The 14,465-nt window shown below is 41.4% G+C and overlaps 1 long non-coding RNA gene across 1 annotated transcript; it reads left to right on the top strand.

Moving 5' to 3' along the window:
• Positions 1–2,122: 2,122 nt before the first annotated feature.
• On the top strand, positions 2,123–9,968 carry LOC146581810 (uncharacterized). Its single transcript, XR_014893900.1, has 2 exons — positions 2,123–5,412; positions 5,714–9,968. It is a non-coding gene; the product is annotated as an uncharacterized LOC146581810 (long non-coding RNA).
• Positions 9,969–14,465: the final 4,497 nt, after the last annotated feature.

Raw genomic sequence — 14,465 nt, 5'->3', positions numbered from 1 at the left:
TGTGAAACCTGATGATGGCAAGGTGGAGGCAATTGCCAGGATGCCCAGCACCACCAATGTAGAACAACTCAGGCAGGTACTTGGATTAATAAACTATGTCGGAAAATTCCTGCCAGGCCTGTCCACGGTGCTGCACCCCCTCTCCAACCTACTCAAAAAAGAGACTGTATGGGTGTGGGGCGAGCCTCAGGAGCAAGCATTCAATAAAGCAAAAGCAATGCTCGTGGCTGCACCAGCACTTTGTTATTATGATGCAGGCCAATCAACAGTTGTCAGTGCGGACGCCAGCAGCTATGGCCTGGGTGCTGCACTGTTATAGGACAATGACGGGGAGTTACGGCCCATTGCTTTTTGTTCTTGCACGCTCACAGACGCAGAGAAAAGATATTCGCAGATCGAAAAAGAGTGTTTAGCATCTGTCTGGGCCTGCAAACGTTTTACCCGCTACATCCAAGGCATGGGTCATGTACGTCTACAAACTGACCATAAGCCCTTGGTGCCTTTGATCAACTCATATGACCTTGATAAAACGCCACTGAGATGTCAGAGACTGCTGATGCGACTGATGCGATTCAATGTCACTGCTGAGCATGTTCCCGGTAAACAGTTAGTGGTGGCGGACGCACTCTCCAGACATCCACTGCACGGATGCTACCCGTCCGAGACAGACAGCCAGGTCAAGGCATATGTGAGCAACGCAGTGACAAGCAAACCTATCAAGTCACATAAGTTGGAGGAAATTCGTAGAGCTACACAGAGGGACCCAGAGCTTCAAAAAGCAATCATCTTCATCAGACAAGGGTGGCCTCGGAGAATGGCAAAGAGCTCACCACTGCAAGGCTTTTATGCAGCCAGAAGCCACCTTTCAGAATCAGATGGTCTAGTGCTCTACCACGATCGCATTGTAATTCCCACAGCACTCAGACCCAGTGTCCTTGACCAATTACATGAAGGCCACCAAGGACTAACTAAATGTAGAGAGCGAGCAAGATCAACAGTGTGGTGGTCCAACATTAGACTTCAAATAACACATAAGGTAAGGTCATGCAACTTTTGCAGAGAGCACAAGCCTACACAGCGACGGGAACCTCTCGTGACTACTCCTCTGCCCGATGGCCCCTGGCAAAAGATTGCAAGTGATCTTTGTGGGCTTGAGGGTAAGAACTTTCTTGTCGTTGTTGACTATTTTTCAAGAGACGTTGAGATTGCTTCCCTCACTACAACAACCAGCAGACAGGTCATTAACAAGCTTAAACACATGTTCGTTAGATGGGGCATCCCGTTAGAACTGGTCAGTGATAATGGGACGCAGTTCACATCATCAGAGTTCCAAGACTTCAAACTGAGTTATGGCTTCACCCACACTACGTCGAGCCCTTATTACCCCCAGTCAAATGGAGCTGCTGAAAGAGCTGTCCAAATGGCCAAGTACATTCTCAAGCAGCCTGACCCCTGTTTAGCCTTAATGAGTTTCCGCTCTACACCAATTGCAGCAACCGGTGCAACTTATGACAGGACGTCAAATCCGCACCACCGTCCCAGTACTCGAAAAGACATTGCTGCCCAGTCCAGTCAATAGGGACACGGTGTGCCAAAGAGATGTTGCAGCTAAGGACTCTTACAGATTCTTCTACAACCGCAGACATTCAGCTCGTCCACTTCCTGAGCCAGGATGTTGTAGTGAAGCTTGACGGGGAAAAGGGGTGGACGACTCCAGCCAGGGTCATCAGTAAGTCTAAGGAGCCGAGATCCTACTTGGTGGAGATGGCGAATGGGAACGTGACTCGCCGCAACAGACGACACCTTCAGCCTGTCCCAGGCACCGCTGATCCTGAGGAGCAGCAGCAGAGCACTGTTCCAGCTACACCGACTACTCCAACTAAAGGGGCGGCTGCTTCCCAAGAACCACCAGTAAGGCAGGCATTGCCAATCCCTGTCCTGGGGTCTCCTCTCCACCCTACCACACCTGTGAGAGTGACTTCCAGGGGGCGGGAGATTAAAGTACCTCTCAGATTCAGAGACTGAGGACTATCTCCTTTCTATGTTCTAAGGGCAGAATAATCCCTTATCAGGACTGAGGGTAGTCTACCCCCGTGATTTCCTGCGTTCTGACAACTGTCGAGGAGGGAAATTATTTTACTGCTATTGTCAAATAATTGTCATTGCATTAATAATATAATCTGCAGCATGGATATTGCATTCCAAGGTTTAAACAGTGTCTCTTTCAGAAAGACTGAGTTGCAGGCTGACAGGAAGTTGTATGCAGAAGTGAAACCAGGAAGTTATTTTGAGCCGCAGGCTAAGACGAGGCTTTAACAATGTAACAGATAGCTTTAAGAAGGCCTTAAGATCAGATCATTTTATATTAAGGTTTTAGTAGAGGTTCTTGATTAAAACATTTATTTAGTAGAAGACATACACATAGTCTCAGTGAGCTTCTGGTCTGGTAAAAGGTCAGAAGTGCAACAGGTGAATTGAGAAAGAGCATGTGAGGTCGTGACACACACACATAGAGTTAAATTTATTTAGAGGAACCGTCCTTGTTGTCTCGGCAAGAAAGAGGAACAATTCATTTTAAGATAAGAACGGAAAGTACCAAGCCATGAAAATAGGAGATGATTTTCTAGGTGAAAAGTCATGATGATGTTGATCTGATCTATGTATAAAATGTACCGGTGACGCATGAAGGGGCGTCAGTAAACAAACCCTGATGCTATAAAATATCTGTTCATGCTTTGATTAAGTTGAAGACTACTTCCTGTCTGCGTACAGAGTTGTCTTCCCACACGTGTGTTCATTAAAATCATCGTTTGACTTCACCCGGCCGGATCGGTGTGGTTATTCTTCGATCACCTCTTGTACCCTTCCTCAATACTGAATCTTAACATTTGGGGGCTTCGTCCGGTTATTGAGGAGGGTGAGTTGGAGGTTTAGATGGAGAAATTTGGTGGTCTTGGGTGGTCTGACGGGCAGACATGGGTTCCAGTGGTCTAAGTGAGTGGGCATAAGCCGGCTTATTCAAAAGGTAAGGCACTACCTGTTGAATTATTTCCAAAGTGTGCCAAATTGGACATGATAAAATTTAAGTCTACTCACTGAAGTTACTGGTGGATGTCTGTTTTGATTTTGATGAGAATGTCATGACAGTACTGAGGATTTAAAGCAGTTGGACTGCTGGTAATGATTGAATGCGGTTGGACCGTTTAGTATGTTAGGGAATCTGGTTATTTTTTGGTTATAAGGTTGGACCTGCTTCAGTCTTACACTTTGTTGGGTGTTTTATTGTTGTTTCAAAGTATTATAAATTATTCTAGAACGCCAGTTGGACTGGTAGGAAGCGCAGAGCCCGGAGGTTACGCTCCCTCCTTGTCGTGGACGCGCGACATTGACCTCTCGGCGAAGAGGGTTAGTTCAGTGTGGTTTAGCTGTGGGGTACAGGGCATCCCGGAATTAAGCTAGGAGTTAGTCTCCTTACCGTTTGGAACGGTATCTGCGCTTTTTTGGGCAGCAAAGGTTGGACCTTGGGTGTTGGACACTTTTAAATTGAGTTAGGGATTTTAGAAATGAGGCCAGAAACTGTTGGACAGATACTGGTTAATTGATTACAAAAAAGTTGGACTTTATCGGTTAGACCGTTAACTGAAATTTGTCTAAATTGGTTAGGCGCTAAAGCTGACAGATCTGACAGTAGTTGTAAATATAAGACGTCTTTGTAATAAGAGATCTCTGTGTGAAAGGAGTCTGAGGCAATGCTGGAGCTATTTTTAGACGGTGTGTGTGTGAGTGAAAATGCAAATGAGTAAGCAGTGAACTGTTTAAGCCACAGTTGGTTTTACAAATACTGCTGCAAACATTGTTGAGTGTGTGTTTAAAATGCCATTTATGTTTATTAGAGGACTATAAATAAAGTTTTGAGTTGCCGTAGTGGATGTATAGTAATTGACTGAGTTTGGATGCAGATATATAAATATATTGAGTGCACTGTGTATACTTAAGATTAACATATTACTTTCAGTAGTAACTTCTCTCCAGCAATAGTTGCTGGTGTGTTTTATTTTTTCAATTTCTTGTGTGAATGCGGTGACTAGAAGGTTTTGAATGATGAATAAAGGTGTGAGAGGTATTTCTTGGGTGATGTAAAGTAGGATGTTTTAAAGTTTGAAAGTGTTTTTAATTTAAGAGATGCATGAGTGATGTTATAAGAGTTTGAGTTTCTTTTTCTTTCAGTTCAAAAACACATAAGTACATACACTTGGTACACCCGTTTACTCTTTGACTTTATTAAAACAGACGGTGTATTTGAGTTTGAATTTCAGTAATTGTATGTTGATATGGTAATTTAGTTTATGTTCAATCATTGTGTGAATGATGTTACATTTTAGATCAAAAGTTAGTAGAATTACAGAGGGTCTGTAGATTGTAAAGTAAGTTTGATTAGCCTGGAGAAACAGCAAGGCAGCTTGAGCTGCTCTGAGCAGCTGCGTGCGGTGTGTGTGTAACAGGAAATGGTGTGGGTGACAGGAAGTTTGCATGCCCATATAAGGTGATGAGTGAGCACCCAGAGAGAGAAACAGATGAGTTAAACTTTAGGCAGATAAAGCGAATGGAGGTTTTGAGAAAAGAAAAGAAAAGGATATTAATTGTATGTTTTAGTGTGTTAACACAGATTACAGATAAATGAAGGTGGACTTCTCTCAACCTGGAATTTTGAGTACGGCGTCAAAGCCAGTAGAGTAGCATAATTGGGAGAAAACAGGCCAGATTTTGGCTTAAAATCTTACAGCTTGACCTCACACTTGTCCCCATCCTGAGAAGAAGCTCAAAGGACAGTTAATCTCCTGATGAAGACCAACAGAACATCGTGGACTTGAGAAGAATTAATAGCAGGCAAAAGACAGTGCAACGGAAACCACACTGACGACACCAGCAGCAGCATGTAAGGAACCACGAGGTGGAAACATGTACTGTAAATTACAGGCTGGGCAGTTGAACAGTGGGATAATGAACGGTGGTAAAGCACTGGACACTGATTGTCAGATTTGCCATGCTTGGAGTAATCTTGAAAGAGATGACTGAGAGGATCAACAGGAAAGAAGAAACCACGTGATGAACCATGCACGGTGGACAGCAGGCTGGTAAGAACAGTGTGACATGACTGTTTAAAGGCACTGAATGTGGTATTTTGCCAGGCTGGGACTTGATCCAAAAGGAAGATACTGAAGAGAAACAGAGAAGAAACAGACTGTGTTTGCTGGAATTCAAGACAACAAAAGGACACTGAGAGAAGAGGACAGTGACCAGTGAGAGGTGAAGCCGGACGAGTTCGACTGTGAGAATACAGGGTGTAATTGGACTGAAAGTGAAGCTTGAACTCATGATGGTTTAGAGATGTCCACCGTCACAAACAAAGAGGTAAACAAGAATCGAAAACACACATAGACAAAGTGTTACATGTGAAATTATTTCTGGAAAGAATCAGAAGTGAGATAGTTTTGAATTAAGAAATCAGGGAAAAGATGCATGAATTAAACCTGACTATAACATATAGAGGCAATGAAGAAAGCAGCTTACACTTACTGAACATTAACAAAATACATAGGAAAAGCAATGAAGACCTGCTTACACGTATATACATGACATAAGTTGGGATTTCTGACCAGAGAAAGGGAAACGGGTAGTTTAAGTACTTATGATAATAATGAAAATGTCTCAGTTGTGTTTCTATAGGGGCGAAACAGATCTGGATCAATTTTCCACGTGCAGCGGTCGGAAGAGACCTGTAGGTTAACTTGACTGGACATGCCAAGGCAAGTTTCTGGTTGAATTGTTCACAGCGCCATGTCTCCATAAACCTGACAAGTGGGCCCTAGCTTCTGGCTGAGGAGCAGGAATAAGGTGGGAGCTTAAAATTTGGGTTAGCAAATTTGGGAAAGAAACTGACGGCTTAAGTGGAGAATTGTGCAGGAGTCTGACACACTGCAAAAGCAACATATGCAAATTCACATACACAAGCAGGAAATGCATTAACTTTATGAAGACAAGACAAGCTCATGGAGATTAATGCATAGATACAGATTAAACCTGGCTAAGAACACAAACATATGCAATGAAGAACAGCTTGCTATTTTGTATGAATGATACAATGGTGTGAATGTTTAATAAAATACATTTGAGTTTGTAATTGAGGAATAGAAGAAGCCATATGACAAAGGGAGTTATGAAAACAAAAAAGGGATTAAAGTAGTTTTAAAAAGAGTGACTTAGGAGTGCTCTCGTACTGACTGATCAACACTAGTGATCACTGTTGGAAGAAATAAAATGATTTAATGAGTTGGGAATGTTTAAACATATGTTTCTGTTGTTACAGCTTCTTGAGAGATGATTCAGTATGCAAATTAGCTGGAGTGTGTGGTGACGAAAGAACTTCCTGAGTGTGTGTGTGACTGTGACTTTCAGGAAGAGGAAGCATAGCAGAGACGAGAAGTGCAGATTGGGGTAGGAAATAGTTTATAGTTTAGTGATTATACGTTGTCGTAAGGGGGTTTTATGCTGAATTTAAGTATGTTAAAGGGGGTGATTTTTGTTTGCAAATTGTGTGGTTTTAATGAGACTTTCGGTGTATTGAGGAGGTGAAATTATGTGGTGGCAAGACTTGTGTGTTTAAGGTTGTTGTGGTGATGGGTTGATTTTGTCAGTTAGGTTTGGGGTGTTGTTTTTGTTTTAATAGAGGGAGTTTTAGGAAACATGGACATGTCTAAAAAATTGGGCCCATTATTTTGTAACAGTGCACTTAAAGAAAACCTGTCAGGTGATTTTGTTTTGTTTTTATGAGCTAACAATCAGCTCTATTTTTTTTCATTTCTGTTTTAAGCAGGCCTGCAACAGTGAATAACGGCGCTGAAAGTTCTCGGGAAGAGCAAATATAAGGCGGCTTTCCAGATTACAATTGGCTGGGGAGAAAGCTACCTGGGGACTGATAAAGGTCGTAAGTCCCTGTAAAAAGGATTTTATGCGAGTCAATCCAGTCCAAAAGCATAAAGAAATATTTTCCTATGGAAAATAAAAAATGACTGAGCTCATTTTGCTGAGGGTGGAGTATCTGATCGTGCGGGAAGCTCCACTATCAGCAAATACATGGTGTGACTGCATGTGAGTGAATGTGTGACTGAATGTGAGTGAGGATGAATTAATGTGGACAAACAATTTGCTTTTACCTGAGAAAATTTCTGTTTTGTTTTGTTGACTGGGGTTAGATTATGGGATTATAGTATATTGTTGGGAGAATGCCAAATGCTAAAGGGGAAATATTTTTTGATGTAACTCAGTTACCATTAATTGTAGAAACACATGACTGATAACTGTTCTGTTTTAAGTTTATTTTTATGACATAGATTGGATCATGAGTGGGGAAAACTGAGCATTTTTAAGTTTTGTATAGTATCTTGACACATGAAATGTATCAAGATAAAGGGGGGTTTAGGGTTTAATAATTTAATTGTTTAATAATTTAGGATCATTTCAGGACCTTTTGGGTTTTTGATCATTTGGATATGGTAAAACTGAAACTGTTATTTTTAAGTTAAGGTTAAAGGATTAAAAGTGAACTTGTCACGGTTTGCGAGGCAAGCCGTGTGGAGTTGTAGAAAAGGACCCAAAAGGCGGCAGCTCTGGTGCAGGTGAATATTTATTTACAACGGTGGGCATAAAACAGCACTGGTGGAAAAACAAGAAACCGGAAAACTGGGTAAGCTAATAACACAAACCAGAAACGAGGATGCAGGGAGGTCCGGGGAAATACACCCAGAGAACACAGGGAGATTACACACAGGTGGGGAACACAGGGGATACTGATAAACATAACGAGACAGGGCAGGAGTGAATACAACATTACGCATACTGACGAGAGACTGTCAAAGTAAAACAGGAAGTACACAGAGGTTCAGACAGGAGGAGAGAAAGTACGGGGAGAACACAGACATAACAGGCTGGGGGAAACATGGAATAAACACAAAGAGAGACGAGAGCTCATAAATACACAGAGGGGCACAAGGGGGTAAGAGTCACAAAGGGAAAAAACACTTAGGGAACACCAAAACAGGACACATAAGAAAACCTGGCCTAAATAAGGAGCGAAAATACAAGGAACCAAGAATACTGGGCCAACATGGCCCAGGACCATGACAGAACTGAATCCTGTTTAGAAGATACAATGCCGGTTTTTCAAAGCTGTGAATAAATCTTAGAGGGAAAATTAGTGAGGGTTGAAGGGGTAGAACAGCTTTGATTTCTTTTTGATTTCTAGAAGTAGTGGTTATAATGTAGGCGTACACATACAGATATTATATAGGAGGTATTTTTAGGATAAAAGGGGGAGCTTATAAATAGAAATGATTTTTATACATATTGCATTTTGTGCTTTTAAAGGAGTTGTGGCTCAAATTTGTCTCTGGAGGGTCACGAGCCTTTGGCTAGCGCTATGATTAGCCAATCTACTGTGAGGATAATATGAGTTCATGAAGGATTGCACACGCTTACAGACACAGAGTTAAGAAACACACATGACAGTATTGATTCCAGGCAAAAGGCCTTAAATTCATTTAGCTTTTAACTGAACTTAAAAGAAGGACCAAAGAGGAAGGAAAGCATATATTTTGGTTAGGTCTGATAAATTAGAATTAGAAGGTATTGTTACATTAAAGGGAGCAAATGAAATAAAAAGGCTATACCAAAATGGGTTATAACATAGGAAATGTGAGGTTTTAAAATGAAGTTAGTGTTAACACATAGGAGTTGTTTCAAGGCAGCATTTAGCTATGATGAAATGTATACAGGAGTAATTGCTTATATGCTTAAACTTAATTGATTAAAGTGGTTGTTTTCTTTTAGAGTAGAGGAACTTGCAGCAGCGACAATTTGTGCACAGGATGTTGATGATCAGATAAGGGAAAAATAGAGCGAGCAACTGGACGTGAAAGCAGGGCTTAAAGAGTTTAAAGTGATGAGGAACGTTGAAGAATATACATAAATACAAGTCAATAAGTTAAGAGCATAATTAGGATCATGCTTTTGATTAAAGAGTCCCAAAAAGGATAAGTTAGGGAGATGCAGGAAAAGGTGTTTTGTTTCTTTTGCAGAAGATCGATCTCGGCGACCACAGGAGGGGCGAGGATCCTGGAGATCTCGAGGTTCGAGACCACCAGAGAAGGGTCTGCGTGAGGACACAATGTATTGTGACCTCTGGTGTTCCAGAGGTCAAAAGGGGGAGTGTCGAGGAGGGAAATTATTTTACTGCTATTGTCAAATAATTGTCATTGCATTAATAATATAATCTGCAGCATGGATATTGCATTCCAAGGTTTAAACAGTGTCTCTTTCAGAAAGACTGAGTTGCAGGCTGACAGGAAGTTGTATGCAGAAGTGAAACCAGGAAGTTATTTTGAGCCGCAGGCTAAGACGAGGCTTTAACAATGTAACAGATAGCTTTAAGAAGGCCTTAAGATCAGATCATTTTATATTAAGGTTTTAGTAGAGGTTCTTGATTAAAACATTTATTTAGTAGAAGACATACACATAGTCTCAGTGAGCTTCTGGTCTGGTAAAAGGTCAGAAGTGCAACAGGTGAATTGAGAAAGAGCATGTGAGGTCGTGACACACACACATAGAGTTAAATTTATTTAGAGGAACCGTCCTTGTTGTCTCGGCAAGAAAGAGGAACAATTCATTTTAAGATAAGAACGGAAAGTACCAAGCCATGAAAATAGGAGATGATTTTCTAGGTGAAAAGTCATGATGATGTTGATCTGATCTATGTATAAAATGTACCGGTGACGCATGAAGGGGCGTCAGTAAACAAACCCTGATGCTATAAAATATCTGTTCATGCTTTGATTAAGTTGAAGACTACTTCCTGTCTGCGTACAGAGTTGTCTTCCCACACGTGTGTTCATTAAAATCATCGTTTGACTTCACCCGGCCGGATCGGTGTGGTTATTCTTCGATCACCTCTTGTACCCTTCCTCAATACTGAATCTTAACACAACACTCAATGGTCAATGGTCAATGGTAACTTTATTGTCCCTGATGGGAAATTGATTCGCAGTATGTCAAAACAAACAACAAACATACAACCAACACATCACGTACACTCATTAAAAAAATACTATAATATAATATAAGCCTGATAAAACAACCTAGATATTCCATCGAAAAAAGTGCAATGTGCAATGGCAACAACACTTACAATTTAGTGTTGTTAATTAAGATAATAGCACTAGGTACAAACGACAATTTGTGTCGCTTTGTCTTCACTGCAGTCATTTTATAATGACGACCTGATGGAAGCAGTTGAAAATCGTTAAAGAGAGGATGATCTGAACACAACAGGACAGAAGTTGCCTTCCTCAGCACCTGCCTGTTATAAAAGTCCACAAGCTGGACCTGAGACCTCCCTGAAATCTTGCCCGCCACTTTAACCAGATTGTTAAGTCTGGTCTTATTATCCATGGACATACTACCGTACCAAGCAATGATACAGAAAGTTAAAACAGATTCAATAAAACATTTATAAAAGAGAGTCATCATTTCAGATGAAACATTAAAACCTCTCAACCTCCTTAAAAAGTACAGTCTTTGTTGGGCCTTTTTCACTGTAGCAGCAAGATGTGACTCAAAGGACAGGGTCTTATCAAGAACAACCCCCAAGTACTTGTAACTATCCACCATTTCAATGACTGCACCATTTACCACTGTAAGCGCAGGATGAGGGGATGACTTCCTGAAATCAATAACCATGTCCTTGGTTTTCAAGGTGTTAATCATTAAGAAGGACTGATCACACCATGAAACAAACTCCTCCACAACAGGCCCATGGGAATCCTCTTCACCATGAAGGAGGCTTACAATGACTGTGTCATCTGCGTATTTGATGAAATGCCTATTGGCCTGTGTGCTGCGACAGTCATTAGTGTGCAAAATATACAAAAGAGGAGAGAGACAACAACCTTGTGGTGAGCCAGTAGAAGAGTTCAGCTGTTTGGAAAAACAGCCGTTTATTCTCACACACTGTGATCTATCAGTTAAGAAGTCTAAGATCCAACCAACGAGATTAAAATTAAGTTTAAATTGGTTAAGAAGCTTGTCCACTAAAAGATGTGGCTGGATAGTATTAAAAGCAGAAGAAAAATCGATAAATAAAAGCCGAGCATGAGCTTTGGCGCCATCAAGATGGCGATAAAGGAAGTTCAACAGAGTGACCACTGCATCATCCACACCTCTACAAGGCCTGTATGCAAATTGTAGTGGATCTATCAGCTTCTCTACTTGCTGCAGGATCTCCTTCCTGACAAGTTTTTCGAAGGACTTCAACACTAAAGATGTAAGAGCAACAGGCCTAAAATCCTTTAATGATGTAGGTTTTGTGGTCTTTGCAAATGGAGAAATAATTGATTTTTTCCATACCTCTGGAACCTTCTGTTGCTGAAGAGATAAAAGAAAGATGTGATAAAAAATACCACATAATTGCTCAGCGCATGTTCTAAGCACCTGGCCACATATATTATCAGGACCTGGACTTTTATTAGTCTTACTCATTTTAAAAAGATTTCCCACCCTTCTTTCATCAAAGAACAAAACTGGGGGGCCTCTGGTGCTCTCTATTAAGGAATCAAGTGTATTCCTTGGAATATAGTTATCATTAAATCTCGAATAAAATCTGTTCAGCTCATTGGCTAACTGAAAATCTGAACTAAAACCAGGGAGACTTATCTTATTACAGTCACTGAGACAGTGACCAGTCATGTGTTTCATGCCAGCCCAAGCCACCCTTAAGTTATTGCTACCCATCTCCGCCTCTACCTTATCCTTGTATTTTATTTTAGCTTTTTTAATTTCTGATCTAATCTCCTTCCTAATTTCTCTGACTTTCAAGGTATTCCCTTCAGTAAAAGCTTTATTCCTTTCGTAAATCAGCCTCGTAAGAACTTTAGAGGACCATGGTTTGTTATTAGGGAAAGAATTCACAACCTTTGAGGGAATAATCATGTCTCTACAAAAGGATATATATCCGCAGACAACGTCAGTGAGTTCATTAATGTCTCTACATGATTCTATAAACACCGACCAGTCTGTACAGTCAAAGCAGCCCTGCAGGGCTAAAGAGGCATCATCACTCCAAACCTTTATGCGGTGTTTCCTCACTTTCTCTCTTCTCAGTACAGTCTTGTAAACTGGCAGAAGATGCACCGTGTTGTGATCCGAGGATCCGAGGGTGGGGCCAGCCACAGATGTATACGCACCTTTTATGGAGCCATAACATAAATCCAGAGTCTTATTGAAGCGAGTGGGACAGTGCACATACTGATAAAAACTGCTCAGTGTTTTCTTCAAGTCGCAGCGATTAAAGTCCCCAAGAACAATATTAGGGGCTTCAGGACAGAGAGATTGTAGAGAGTGGATAGCATTGGAGATGGTGTCAGTCGCATTCTTAGGATTCGCTTTGGGGTGGATGTAAACGACGGTGACGTTGATCTGTGGGAATTCCCTCGGCAGATAAAACGGCCTCAAAGACACAGAGAGGAGCTCAATGTCAGGCAGACACACTTGTCTACGAACGGTCACGTTTTTACACCATTTCTGATTTATATACAAACACACCCCTCCTCCTTGCGATTTCTGGGTAGCTCCGGGGTCTCGATCCAAACGTATGGGAACCCCGAAGCCATTTAATTCCAGAGAACAATCAGAGTCAGAATCCTTGAGCCAAGTCTCTGTGAATGCCATTAGACATGCATCCCTGTAGTCACGTAAATGTGCAACATTCAAATGCAGTTCATCTAATTTACTCCTCAGAGACTGCACATTAGCCAGGATTATTGATGGTAAAGGAATACGGTTGTACCGTATTTGCTTCCGCAATCGCTGACGTAGGCCTCCCTTCTTACCCCGCTTCCTTGCTTTGACTCTGTTAAAAACAAAAGTGCCCCTGTGATTACTGGATAATCCAGAGCTGGAAAACACTGGAGGGTGAAAAGAGTCCAAAGACGGGCCTGTCCACCGAAGATCCAGAAGAAACTCCCGTGAGTATGTAATTGTGTGGGAGTAGCACTGACTCCAAACAACCGTCAGGATTGCCAATAAAACCAAGCGAAATAAAAAACCCATCTTCAACAAAAGAAGTTCCACAAAGCACAAGCCGATGCTGTAGGATTTCCTCAGGCAAAAGAAAGAAAGAAAAATAAGATAAAATAAAGGAATAAAAAATAAGTTAAGACACTGACACTGACAGACAGAGACAAGAGCAAGAGCAGCGCCACTGTTTTATGTTTAAAGTACTTTTGTTAAAGGGGGAGATGTTGTGAAATCTGTTTATGTTGTCCTAGTAAGGCTACCATGGGGGCAGCCACTAGAGGTCACTAGAATACTGGTTTGTATATGTGTTTTCCAGAAATTGATGTAGCCACGTACACTGCTGCTACAATTCAATAAAAAGCGGTTCGTGCTTGAGAACCCTGCGTCTTATTGCCTCCGATCATGACATATGGAGAATAGAAGGGGGCTGTCCACAGCTGCTCCCTTCCTGACTACCCGTCCGTCTAAGGACACCTTGTGACGTAGGTAGGTAGTGTCCTTATGAGCATCCTTCCCCTGAATTTGGACACAGCCTTTTATTCCTCTACTCTCTAGAGAAGAGTGAACTCCACCTCACTAGGTCCTCTAACTAGTGATGGGCAGATGAAGCTTCATGAAGCACTGAAGCTTTTCATCCAATTGGTTCACCCCAGCGCAAAGCTTCTTGAAGCTTCATTTGCTCTAGTAGGACATCTACTGGACGTAAAAATATTAGTTGGCATGAATTTGAAGAGTGTGGCATTTTGCACACAGCCTGTAAATGTCAACAACAAAAGGAGTGTGTAAAACATGTATATTGTAGTGATAGCAGTATACTGTGTATATTTATACTGGCAGTATGGAAAATGATCATTTGGAAATGCTTAAAATGGAAATGATCATTTACTGTGAGGTGAGGTGTGGTTGGGGTGCGGACAGTGGTTGTGCTTTTGTAACGTTCAGGTATGGACAGCTACACACTGAGGCTTTGAGCCACAGTCCTGCCCACATTTTATTCTGTAAAAACTAAATTTTCACTGCTTTTATGACCTTTTTAGTGGGGAGAACATAGCTAGGATTTAATGATTTAACAAATCTTTTAAATTCTTTGTCCTCCACAATGCTAAATGGCTGGGAGTCCTCAATCACCATGCTGACCAGGTCTTCATCTATTTGAGATTGTTCTCCTGAGGAAAGACAATAAAAACAAAGCACAAATATCACACACGTAACTTATAACAGTCGTATAATATTGTTATATCATTTAGTAACATTACTGCATGCTATATTATCATGGCATTTGATGGCTCACCTGGTCTTGCTCCACAATCAGTGTTCCCCTTATTCTCATGCAAAGCTCT

The sequence above is a fragment of the Mchenga conophoros genome, linkage group LG2, assembly GCF_057382185.1.
Source record: "Mchenga conophoros isolate Kocher_MC1m ecotype Shallow Benthic linkage group LG2, M_conophoros_male_GT1.1, whole genome shotgun sequence".
NCBI classification, from domain to species: domain Eukaryota; kingdom Metazoa; phylum Chordata; class Actinopteri; order Cichliformes; family Cichlidae; genus Mchenga; species Mchenga conophoros.
Note: the sequence above shows the minus strand (reverse complement) of the source record. Positions and strands in the feature narration are given on the sequence as shown.